At 36.8% G+C, this 12,338-nt stretch overlaps 1 protein-coding gene across 3 annotated transcripts in view; it reads right to left on the reverse strand.

Moving 5' to 3' along the window:
• Positions 1–12,338, reverse strand: part of plce1 (phospholipase C, epsilon 1) — a 133,124-nt gene that overhangs the window by 72,821 nt on the left and 47,965 nt on the right. The window lies entirely within an intron of this gene.

The raw sequence follows: 12,338 nt of genomic DNA on the forward strand, positions 1-12,338 counted from the left end.
GCCTTAACATTAACACCACCTACTAATTTCTTTTCTGTGTTTCTACACTGCAAAAAAATACATCTTAGCAAGTGAAATTTTCTAATTTTAAGGCAATAAATATAATTTTCTTCTCTGATAAGACTTTTTGTCTTACTAAGCATTGTAAGTGGAAAATTGTTTGCTTATTTTAGGGATAATTAATTATCTTAATCATTCTTACTTAGAATTTGTACCTTATTTTAAGTCATTTGAACTTAAAATAAGCACAATCAAGCAGCAATTAAGTTATTCTGATTCTTGTGTCCAAAATCTGTGATTTTTTTTGTAAGAAATCTTACTAAGAAAATTTTGCTTACCCCATTGGCAGATTTTTTTGCTTAATATACACATATTTGTCATAATTTGCATATATTTTGTCTAGTTTTTGCCAATGAATTTTTTGCAGTGTACACTCCACACTTCATCCATCTTATCAGCTTCACTGTGCATGTAAGGAGCCCTTTGCAGTTCTAAATGTACACATTTCTGCTCATTTTCTGCATTATTCTCCATTCACCCTACATATTGTGGTATCATATCATACACCAACACTTTATATGTTTCCATACAGAGTCCCAAAGTGCTATTGTACAATACAAACAAACACTCCTCTCTCTCTCTCAGCATCTTCTCCACTCAGAGAGGGGGAGGAGGCTTCAGTCCACACAGCAGCTGACCTGGACATGAATAAGCTGTGCATGTGCAAGCATCGCTGCCAAGAACCCGATCGCTAATCTGTACAGTCTGTGCGAGAGAAAGAAAAAATTAAGATTTTCTCTCTGAGGGATCATTTCATATGGAAATATAGTCCAAGTCACGAAACAGATATTATTATGAAATTATGCGCACGCTGATTTTGTCAGACAACATTTTGGTTTTAATGAACTTTTTTTTTCAGTGTAATTTTAGCTGCAGGTCGGAAATTGCTGCTAGTCAGCAGGTAGTTATAAATAAAGGGCCAAGTTCCATTTACAACATTTACAATGACCCTGTTCATGGTGGACACTTATCCGTGTTAAGTAGTAGAATTAGGGCTGGGAATCACTGATCATTGACTTCCTAAATTGATTTGATTCCGATTACAAGGTTTTAATGTTGTAACTGTGCAAGGAGCCCTTATTAAACATAAGTTCATACTAGTGCTAAACGGTATACTGGTTTATTCGGTACAGTCTACACAGCACCGCCAAATAAAATCTGCAAAGAAGCATACTGGCACAGCTCATCACACTCTCCTGCCTGAAAAGAAATGAGAACAGAACAGCACTTTATCTAAGGAGCTCCTGCTGCTATTTCTTACTGTATGAGGGTTTTTATCTGAGTAAAATAGAAAAACAACAGCAAACAGCAATTATTTACTCAGAAAGAGAGAAATAGAACTGCGCAATCAATCCACAGCTTGGAGAAAAATTCCTCCACAATTCCGTGAAACACTGCCGGGGAATCAAAGCCGAAGTGCAATATAGGCTAGGCTACCTGTAGCGACTTTACTCTTGCGACTTTTCCTGGAAATACTAGCCCGTATTTTTTGAACCAGCCACGTCACAGAACTGTCCGCGGTATGTTACGCCATCTTTCTGTGTACATATATTATGTAATATAATGTGGACAACTGCAGCTTATAATCAGGTGCTGCCTGTATGTGTACAATTTTTTTTTTGTTTAAAATCATTGGGTATCACGCATGTATGCATTTTTTTATCTTACTTCTGTAAAGAACTCCTCAAAAAAAATAATATAAAAAAAAATGACTGGTATTAAAATAGTCTATAAAAAAGAGTTTCCTTGCAATGTGACTTAAATTTAACACCTTTCTGAATTTCTTCCACTTAAGATAAGAGATTAATAAAACATCATCACTGTTTATCACAGTGTATCGGTGCGTCTGCTCCAGCAGAGCCTCCAGCCCTCCCTTCCTGCAACGTGACCAGACAAAAAGCCAAACAGTCAAACTTATGAAGAAGCACCTGAGCTCTTTGTGTAACAAAACACATCCTGATGAAGGCAGGGCCTGCTGCTGAGGCTCGGAGCTCTGTAGGGAGCATCCATTATTTTAACATTACCCAGGCCCGGTGGCACTTCTGCCAGCTGCTTCCAGGAAAAGTCATTATGACTTGCCTCCTGCACTCTTCTATATAAGCTATTGACCCACCTTAGGGTTGCCACTCTTTCTGTAATGCGACTGACATTACCCCAAATGAAGACATGTTTTACTGGATAAGTGAATTTTGCAATGTCGCACCTAAAAATATCTAACAAAAAGGCCCCATCCTCATATATCCAGATATTATGTAGCCTTTTCTTTGCATTTGCTTTTCCACTGACAAAAAAAACAAACAAAAAAAAACAACTTCATTTTGACAATGAAAACTGAGGTGAAACAGTGTCCAGATCTTCTAACCTTGACATTATTGTATGAATCCACTGCCAATGTGCACTCATCCACCGTCCACTACTTAGATTGTGGAAGCATATAGAACACTTTCAATCAAGTATTTATTTTTTTTTTATTTTTTTTTTTTTATTAGAGCAGTTTTACAGCCTTGTTGCAGTTATTACAACAAAAATACAGACTCATCTATAAATATTTTTTTTGGTTTGTTTCTGCTTGTTGCTTTACATGAGCTGTGTGTAATTCTTATTTTATTCTTAATTTATTAATATTTTTAACCGGGCGCTTACTGCCATTTCATGCAAGACAAGCGTACTGTCTGTTTGAATGGGAAGAGACAAAAATACTGTAATCGGAAGTTCTAACTAACATTTCTAACATTTAATATTGTACAAAACTGATGACACAATCTGACTAAAACATAATGAACATTTCTTAATATTGCACAAAAAATATAATTTGTTATGGCTACTGCGACTGCGCACATCTCCACAGCGAGGGGGGGTGGATGTTCGCCTCTAAAAAACTGACCCCCCATCCATTCTCAGCCCAAACAGCAAGCTGATTGGCTCATTTTGCTGAAAGCCAGGACTTAAACAGACGCCATGATTCGTGTTGCGAAAAATCACATTCATACTACCGTCTGTGGCGAATTTCCTCAATAATAAGGTCACTGACTGAAGCACAAAGCTAGGTGGTGTTGTATAAAAATGAAGTGCTCTGATTGAGCGAAAGCACTTTGCTAGTTCAGCGGCAGAATCAATTTCAGTGACAACCTCGTGACAACCTGACTAAAAGTGCCGAAAAGCAAGATCAAACGTTATACCTACTTCAGAATATGTAATCATACAAACAGACAGCATTTCTGGATGAGCTGAGAGACACAGAACCAGCCTATAAGAAATGTATAAGAAAGTCTTGTTAGACAATGTACTTCAGCTTTACATTGTATTTAGGTCTGATTTGGCCATTATGCTTGCTTTTTGAGACTTTCTGTGGTGCTGGCAGTTGTTACTTTTCATCAGAGAGGTCTCTAAATCCCTAAATCAGCGAACAGCAATAGGCAGCACGTCGGCCAGATGTGGCTCGCAAACATGAAACATCTGGCCAGTGAGGTAGTTTGAACTATAATGAACGATAATGAAAAAAGCGAGCGTTTATTTACATTCCTTCCCTGTCTCTCTGTTGCGCTCTGCATGACTTTGGTTTCCACCTGTGCTTAGGCTCCCTATTTTCTTATAAGGGTGATATTTCCTGATCGTGTCCCAATTCTCTAGCTGGGGCAGCGGTAGTGTATTGGACCTTGACCCTGCTTTTTTCCTTTCTTCTTGGGTTTACCTGCTTTAAGATCAACTGTTCTGCAATTGGGTTCAACAACCCTCTGGGCTGGAGAGCTACTAGTCTGTAGCACTCTATCCCATTACACTTCATTTTCCAAAACAGATTTTTTTTTTGCGGCCCGCCACGTAATGGTTTGAAAAATATCTGGCCCATTGCCTAACTTAATTGCCGACTTCTGGTCTAAATCTTATTACTTTAACTTTCATCAGAATTAGACATGAAGCGTCACTTTTCAAACCATCTGTCAAATTTTTCAAGCTGGTCGAACTTGTAGCTCTTGACGAGATTCCCAGTATAGGGTATATTTAAGGGTCTGTCTGGTCTACAAACATGATCAACCTGACCATGCTAAACAGCATTACTAAGCTGGGTGACCAGCATGATCAAAATAAAATTCAGCACACATATTTATGATGATCAAGAACTTGTTACCTGACTAGTTTACCAGTATAGAGTATGTTTTTGCCTGGATGACCAGTTTTTCTATCTTAACCATCATCTGAAAACCAGTTATCATCATCAGAATGAGGCTGTAATGAGTTTGATTTCTGCTAGAATAGTGTCTACTTCCCCTTAACACATAATATGTGCACTTATGAGTGCCCTCACCCACTTAATTCTGTATAATGTACCATAATATTAAACATGAATAATGCATGGCTAGTACTGGAAATTACCAGCATATAACTCAATGACGTAAATGGCCTGTGGAGCTGCATTAAACACTATACTGTACGTAAGAATAGCTTTTTTAAGCTCACGTTTATATTTATCCTTGCATTACCAAGAATCTCAAAATGAAAAAAATGTCATATGTACTTATGGCTAAATTGAATAAAAAGAACATAAACATCATTTTCTCAGAGTAATGTACATGAAGGGCATAAATATAGAGTTTCCAAAGTAATTGCAATGCACTGCATCCTCCTGAGAATGATTACTCAGAGGCCAAAGCTCATTTCTTGTGTGAAATACAAAGCCACATCTCCAATTAGACTGGCCACGTGTCACGATTCTATCTGTGCCTTACCCAAGTACAGCTGAAATTAAGAAGCTTATTGCCACAGCAACAGAGATGAAAGATTATCAGCAGTGCCTGGGATAATATTGCGCCAAGAATGGAACTTATATAACCAAAATAACCTAATCAAACCACGACTGCTGTCAAAAATAAAATGCTGGAAGAAACTGCTTTAAATTTAATGAACAAGAAAGAAAAAAAATACTACACATACAGTAGCAATAACATGTTTTTCCAACATTGTAAATTAATACTGAAGTGATCCAGACTATGAAGGAACACATAAGGAATCATGTAGTAACTTAAAAGTAAAGCATTTAGGTGTTCTTATTTGGACTGGTAACTTTGATGAACTTATCCTGTACAACAGAGGAAACTGTTGTTCTTCCTTTCCTGGGGCGGTCCTGATGAGAGCCAGTTCCATCATAACGTTTTAATGGTCTTTATGAGGGCACTTAAGGGTACGTTTAAAAATCCTTGAAATGGTTCTTATAGCATTTTTTTTTCTTTACTTAGTTGAGTAGTTCTTGCCATAATATGGATTAAAACATCAGTCAAATAGAGCTATTCACTGTATACCTGTAACTCTACCTCTTCACAACTTTACAACTGATGCTCTCAAACACATTAAGAGACAAGAAATTCAAGTAATTAACTCTTGATGAGTTCAGCACAGCTGTTAACTGAAAGCTGTTACATTTCAGGTGACTCATAAAAGCTGACTGAGAAAATCCAGCCAAGATGTGCAAAGCTTGATTCTGTCCATGTTTTCCATGACTGTTTCCAGCTGAACCATTCAAGCTGTACAGGGCTAGGATAGAAATGTTAGCTGAGCTAGCTTAGCATTCTGGCTTAACATGGTCTCAATATGGCTGTAATTTAATGTTGTATGGTCAGAATTGTGCATGGCTAGAAGTAGTGAGCTGGGGAGTCTTCTAAAACATTACATTTTATAAGAGTTTTCTCTAGATTTGTGGAACCGATGTGTGATGGGCTTTGCGATTTCATAAAGTTTAATTAAATTTATACTGTGATGCTGTGATACTCGGTATATTACAAGACAATTCTCTATGATACTCCACATCATCGAAATACTCCTAAATAGGCAAATACCAGGAATTACGGATTTACTGGTATCAGTTTCACAGAATTTCACAATCAATATTCTTCACCACAGGTTTATCCTATTGATTTGTTTATAGCACCACCACATAAAGTAATGAAGTACTAACTTTAGTATATCAAATTTCATATTTTCATATGACTGTATACTGATGTAGCATGTAGTAGAGCAAAAGATGTGCAAGTTTTAGTTCAGCACAGTACAGTAAAAGTGTAGTGGACAGATCTTCTGCTCATGAAACAAGAAAGATAAAACAAGGTCATCCTCCACACACGATCTCTTAACCTTCTGATATGAGCCTTTAGTCAAAATGTTCCCGTTCAAATTCATAAACACCAACGGCTTCTGCAGAACTTAAAGCCACAGTTCTTTCATTAGGACTCCTTCTAAAGGGATGGGTTTCCTGTTTGGGTCCTGATGAAAGCTGGAGTTGCTGTTGTCAGATTTTAAACTGACCCTCAGGGACTCGAATCGCTCTATCTGCACGTTCACCAGCTGTCTCTGCCCCAATCATACCCACTGTATACAGGAAAAAACGCTGCTTTGGAGCTCTCACTGTCTCTGTCTCTGTTGCGTTCAGAAGAGAGCAAATCAGGTTCATGGGCAAACGGCGGTTACTGAAGTGCCGGCCATCGCTGCCAGTTGAACGACCGCCAAGTTGGAGCTGAAAGAGGAGTCTGCTGAGACGGATACAAGCCAGACTAATAAACAGATGCTAACACTGCTAAACACAATGTACAAACTCTGGAGCTGAGAGTTGTGGAGGATCACACTGGCTGGGATTTGGACAGGTACATAACTTTGTACACTGTCATCACACTCTGTCAGCAGGCTGAAAGCGGTAGATCTGATATAGATTACATAGTAAACCAGATACATTGGAGCAAATGATTAGACTAACTTTTGAAAACTCACAGCAATCGAATTATTGATTTTTCACTTTTTTGTAAAGCTTATATATTTTTTTTTTTGCCTTTTTGTCATTCTTACATTTTTCAGACTACCAAACAAACTTTAATATCAGACCAAGACCAAACATAAAAAGCACTTTTAAAATGATTATTTTATTTATTAAGGGAAAATCTAGCAGGATAAAAGATCCCAAACCGATCTGAACAAAAAAAAATTAAGAACAGATAAGAAATTCTGGTCATTGACACTCATCATCCTGGAAAAGGTTACAAAGTCATTTCTGAAACTTTGAGAGCTATTATTTCCAAAGAGAGATAACACTGAACAGTGATGAACCATTCCAGGAATGACCGGCCCACTAAAATTACTCCAAAAGGGCATGGAAAACTCATCCAGGAGGTCACAAAAGAACCCAGAACAACATTTAAAGAACTGCAGGTCTCACTCGCCTCAGATCAGTGTTAATGATTCAATAATGAGAAAAGGAACTGGGTGAAAATGGTCTCTATGGTAGAGTTCCATGGCAAAAACGCTGCTGACAAAAAAGAACATAAAGGCCCATCTCACATTTACCAACAAACATCTTGATGATTCCCAGGACTTTCAGAAAAAATTCAGTGGGCTGACGAGATAAAGGTGGAACTTTTAGAAAGATGTGTGTCCCTTTACAATTGGCGTTAAATTAACACATAATTTCAGAGAAAAAGCATCCTACTAAAAGTTAAACATGGTGGTGGTAGTGTAATGGTCTGAAGCTGCTTTGCTGCTCCAGGCCTGGACAACTTGCTGTAATAGATGGAACCATGAATTCTGCTGTTTACCAGACAATCCTAAAGGAGAATGTCAGAACATCAGTTTGTGACCTCAAGCTCAGGAGTACTTGGGTTCTGCAGCAGGACAATGAAACACAGCACACAAACAAGTCCACCTCTGAGTGGCTTAAAAAAAAAAGAAAGTTTTGGAGAGGCCTAGTCAAAGTCTAACTAAGATGCTGTGGATGATCTTAAACAGGCCGTTCTTGCTGGAAAATCCTCCAATGTGTCTGAATTAAAACAATTCTTTAAAGAAGAGTGGACCAAAATTCCTCCACAGAGTTGTGAAAGATATATTGCCAGTTAGTTATTGGCCAGTAAAACTTGATTGCAGTTGTTGCTGCCAAGGGTGGCAAAACCAAATTATGAGGTTTAGGGGGCAAACTCTTTTTCACACAGGGTCAGGTTGGATTGGATCGATTTTTTCCCTTAATAAATAAAAAAAGGGCTTTTCATATTTACTCAGGCTATATTTGTCTGATATTAAAATGACAAAAGAAATCAGGGGAAGTCAGGGGAAAATACTTTTTTTACAGCAATGTAGACCAGACTAACTTCCGAGAACCTAAGGCACCTATAACAACGTCAACAATATTTTATAGGGATGTTAATCACACAATTTACTGTGAGTAATCATGATTAGGGCTCCAACGATTAGTCGATATAATCGACAATGTCGATTTGTTGTCTACAAACTTCATTGTCGACTAATCGCATATTTACAACTGTACCACATTACACAAAATACTGAAGACAGAAGCGCAATGGGAGGTGAGTAAATGGTTTGCTCACACAATTTACACTCAACTTAGTTTGTGTCTCCAAAAGTGCCCATACACAACAGATTACATATTTAATCACTAAATATCAGAACTTTCCAAGTTTAAACAACGTTCAGATATTTAAATGCCATTTAAATCTCATGTTCTGCTGTTTCTATTGTTTTAAGAGATGGCAGAAATAATCGTTGACTAATTGACTAATCGAAAAAATATAATTGTCAGATTAGTCGACTACCAAAATAATCATTAGTTGCAGCCCTAATCATGATAAATATAATTTTAACTTCTTTAAAAGAGTGGAACAATATATCGATGGCCAATACCAATATCAGTATTTTTTTTATCTCCACAGTACTGCAAAACAAAATATTGTGATATGAAATTAATATTTTCTTACATATAGACGATATCTATTTTGTTTAATATCTGTGTTGTTTACAAAAGATGATGGCAATTGTTCTCAGTCTTCAGCTTTGTTCTCACAGAACAAAGTGCATTGCATAACAACGTGCCGAAATTTGCACATTAATTGAGGCAGCTTCTCGGATGGCGTGTGCACTTTCTTTAAAGTCCAGGTCTTTAGAGATCAGAGCGTGGCGTATGAAAGCAGATACGGCCGGCGTCACTTTCATCTGATCTGCTGGTTTACAGTAAAGCACTGAGGGGCGGAGGGGGAGAGTCAGCGCGGTAATCTGCCGCTGATGAGCTCACTAACAGACCATTCTAACTATTCTAACTGTTCTAACTGTTCTTCTCTCCAGCAGCAGCAGCAGCTCCAGTCTTCAGTGTGCCAGAGTGACCCTGCAGATTCCTCCAGCTCTCAGAGAGCCCTGCTGTCATGTGACACAAACAGAGCGCAGCTGTCACAAACAGACCGGAGTGAAGAGTCTGGCCCGGGCTGAACGGAGCAGGTGGGTGGGTGTAGATGGGTGAGGGGGGAGCTAAAGTAGAGTTCAGAAGGAAAAGTGACACAAACGGTGTAGAGTTACAGCCGGAGTTCAGTTTATTTACCTTCAGAAGTAGGGATGCAACTATTAAAATGATTATTATAGTAGTCGACTAAACTGCGGATTACTTCTCCGATTAGTCGATTAGTCAATGACTATTTCTATCATGCCCTTAACCCCTGCTTGCTGTGGGTATGGCTCCTCTTTCTAGATTTTTCTCTTTCAGTTTAAAATGACACAAACAGCTAAACATGGGATTTAAATATTATAAAAATGTTCAGAACATATAAAGTACTGCTATTTAGTGAAAAAATATGTTGAAATCTGTTGTGTTTGGGCACTTTTGGAGACGTATGAGTAAACCTATTTCCTTTCTCCCATTGTATTTCTGTCCCCAGTAATTTGTGTGGTGCTACAAATTAACAATTAGTCGACAATAAATATTAGATATCCACATTTTTTTTAATAATCGATTATTTGTCAATTATACCAACTAATCGTTGCAGCCCAATTAAACCTAAGTGTTTAATAGTGGGTATTTAAATGTAAATTTAATAATTAATGAAATAATTAATGTAAACATAATTTTATATTTGGTATAAGGCCATATGGTACATTTTCAGTTTCAGAGACTTTCATTTTGGTGCATCTCTAATTATTAGTATCTTATTCATTGCTCACAAAAACTGTTAAATTCTGTAAAAAATAATTTAGGAAATTAATTATTTTTTATTAAAATGTACTGTTGTGTGTACAGTTGTGTTTTGTGGAAATACACATGCTTTACATGATTCCCATGTTTGTCCTTTTTAGATATCATGACTAGCAAAATGTATAGATTATTAACATAAAAGTAATAACTAGACACTTCCAATGGATAAAACATGTGCACTAAAATGGGCATAATGTAAATGTAACTCAATACCTAGCTCATTGGATACGGATATTTAAATGTAAATGAAACAATTCATGTAAGATCAGCAAAATGTAATTATATTTATATTAGTGGAGTCAATCTCTTAAAAGAAGTATCTGTATCAATTACAACAATATTCTGTGATTAATTGTGATTATTCGTGATTAATCATGCTCGCTCTTCCTAAAACTTAAGCATTTAATTATGGATATTTAATGTAAACAAACTAACTAACGCCAGATACACAAATGATGTTTATATTGGTTGTGTAAATACTCAAGCAAAAATGTAAAATATTCTACCTAGGGCTGGGTGGTATGTCAATGTCTAATTCATTGCTGTTTAAATGACCATTATACTTTAAACTAATGGTGGATTTGGTCCATTTAATGTTAAACTCATGATTCGATATCACCAGTAAAATCTAAATGTAACTAGTAATGTTTTTGAAAGATTCACAGATTATTTAAAATAAAAATAAAAAATAACTAGACACTAGTAATGGCTAAAACATGTGCACTAAAAATGGGCATAATGTAAACGTAACTCAATACCTAGTGATATCAGTGCCGGAGCTGCACTGCAGAGCCAAGCTCAGTATTTTTATATACATGCCACAGAACACGATAAGCTTAAATGCATCATTAATTCAACCAGTTTTCCACTCATTAGTTCTAGTGTTTCCTTTAACATGTCAGTAGTCTGTATATTCTACTACGGTTAGAGGAGATACACAAGGACTCAACACTGCTGCTGCTTTGTGAAGTGTTTCTCCAGGACACTGGATACTGTAAGGTGTTTTATAGGAGCAGCCCAATGACTTTCACTCTCATTCCTTTACCCTTTTTTCTTACAAAAAAATAGCAAAACAAGAAAAGCAATAAATATTTAAATTACAAAAAAGAAATATACCATACCGGTCAAAAGGTTGGACATAGTATTTTAAAATGTTGTGCATTGTACATTAATATTAAACTCAACCAAACTATGAAGAACAAACCTATTTAATTATTTAGTAAACAAAAAAGTGTTGAATAAACTAAAATATGTTTTATATTTTAGTAGCACCTCTTGCTTAGATGACAGTTTTGCACATCTTTGCTGGATTTTCTCAGTCAGGTTTATGAGGTAGAGTCACCTGGAATTCAGGCTTTCAGTTAACAGCTGTGCTGAACTCATCAAGAGGTAATTACTTGATTTTCTTGTCTCTTAATGTGTTTGAGAGCATCAGTTGTAAAGTTGTGAAGAGGTAGAGTTACAGGTATACAGTGAATAGCTCTATTTGAGTAATATTTGAATCTAGATTATGACAAGAACTACTCAACTAAGTAAAGAAAAAATACTTTAAGAAATGAAGGTTAGTCAATCTGTAAAATTTCAACAACTTTGAAAGTGTCCTCAAATGCATTTACGAAGACATCAAAAATATTATAATGAAACTGGCACTAATCAGGACTGCCCCAAGAAAGGAAGAGCCAGAGTTCCTCTGTTGTACAGGATACGTTCATCAGAGTTACCAGCCTCAGAAACCGCAAGTTAACAGTTCCCAAGATAAAAGCACCTAAATGCTTCACAGAGTATTTTGGTTTGTTTAGCACTTTTAAGTTACTACATGATTCCTCACTCATATACTTCTGGTCTAGTGAAAAACATCAGAAATACATTGTAACACAAAATGCTTTTTCTGAGCATATTAAAGAAATCTCTGCTGTTGCCCTTCGTACTTAATTCACACTGTTCCTCACTCTCACTGATTCTGTTTGCTCTGATATGCTGGTGTTAGCTTAGCTCAGTTTAATATATTCAAGTATATTTTGTGTTTGTGTGTACACACACACCCTGCACTAGCCCTGTGCACACAGTGTGGTTGCCATGCTGTTCTCGAATGTGCTGCTGCTGTAATCTCTGTTGCAATAAATCTGCACAGCAGCAATATATGCTGATTAAAAGTAGCAGCAGTTGGTATCTGCCTTATTTTTGAGCCATTTTATTGTTTTCAGTGACCTATAAGAGTGTGCCAACTCATACTGTACTCAATACAGTACCAGTCAACAACTTGGACACACCTTAA

The sequence above is a fragment of the Astyanax mexicanus genome, chromosome 15 (genome assembly GCF_023375975.1).
Source record: "Astyanax mexicanus isolate ESR-SI-001 chromosome 15, AstMex3_surface, whole genome shotgun sequence".
In the NCBI taxonomy this organism is placed as follows: Eukaryota; Metazoa; Chordata; class Actinopteri; order Characiformes; family Acestrorhamphidae; genus Astyanax; species Astyanax mexicanus.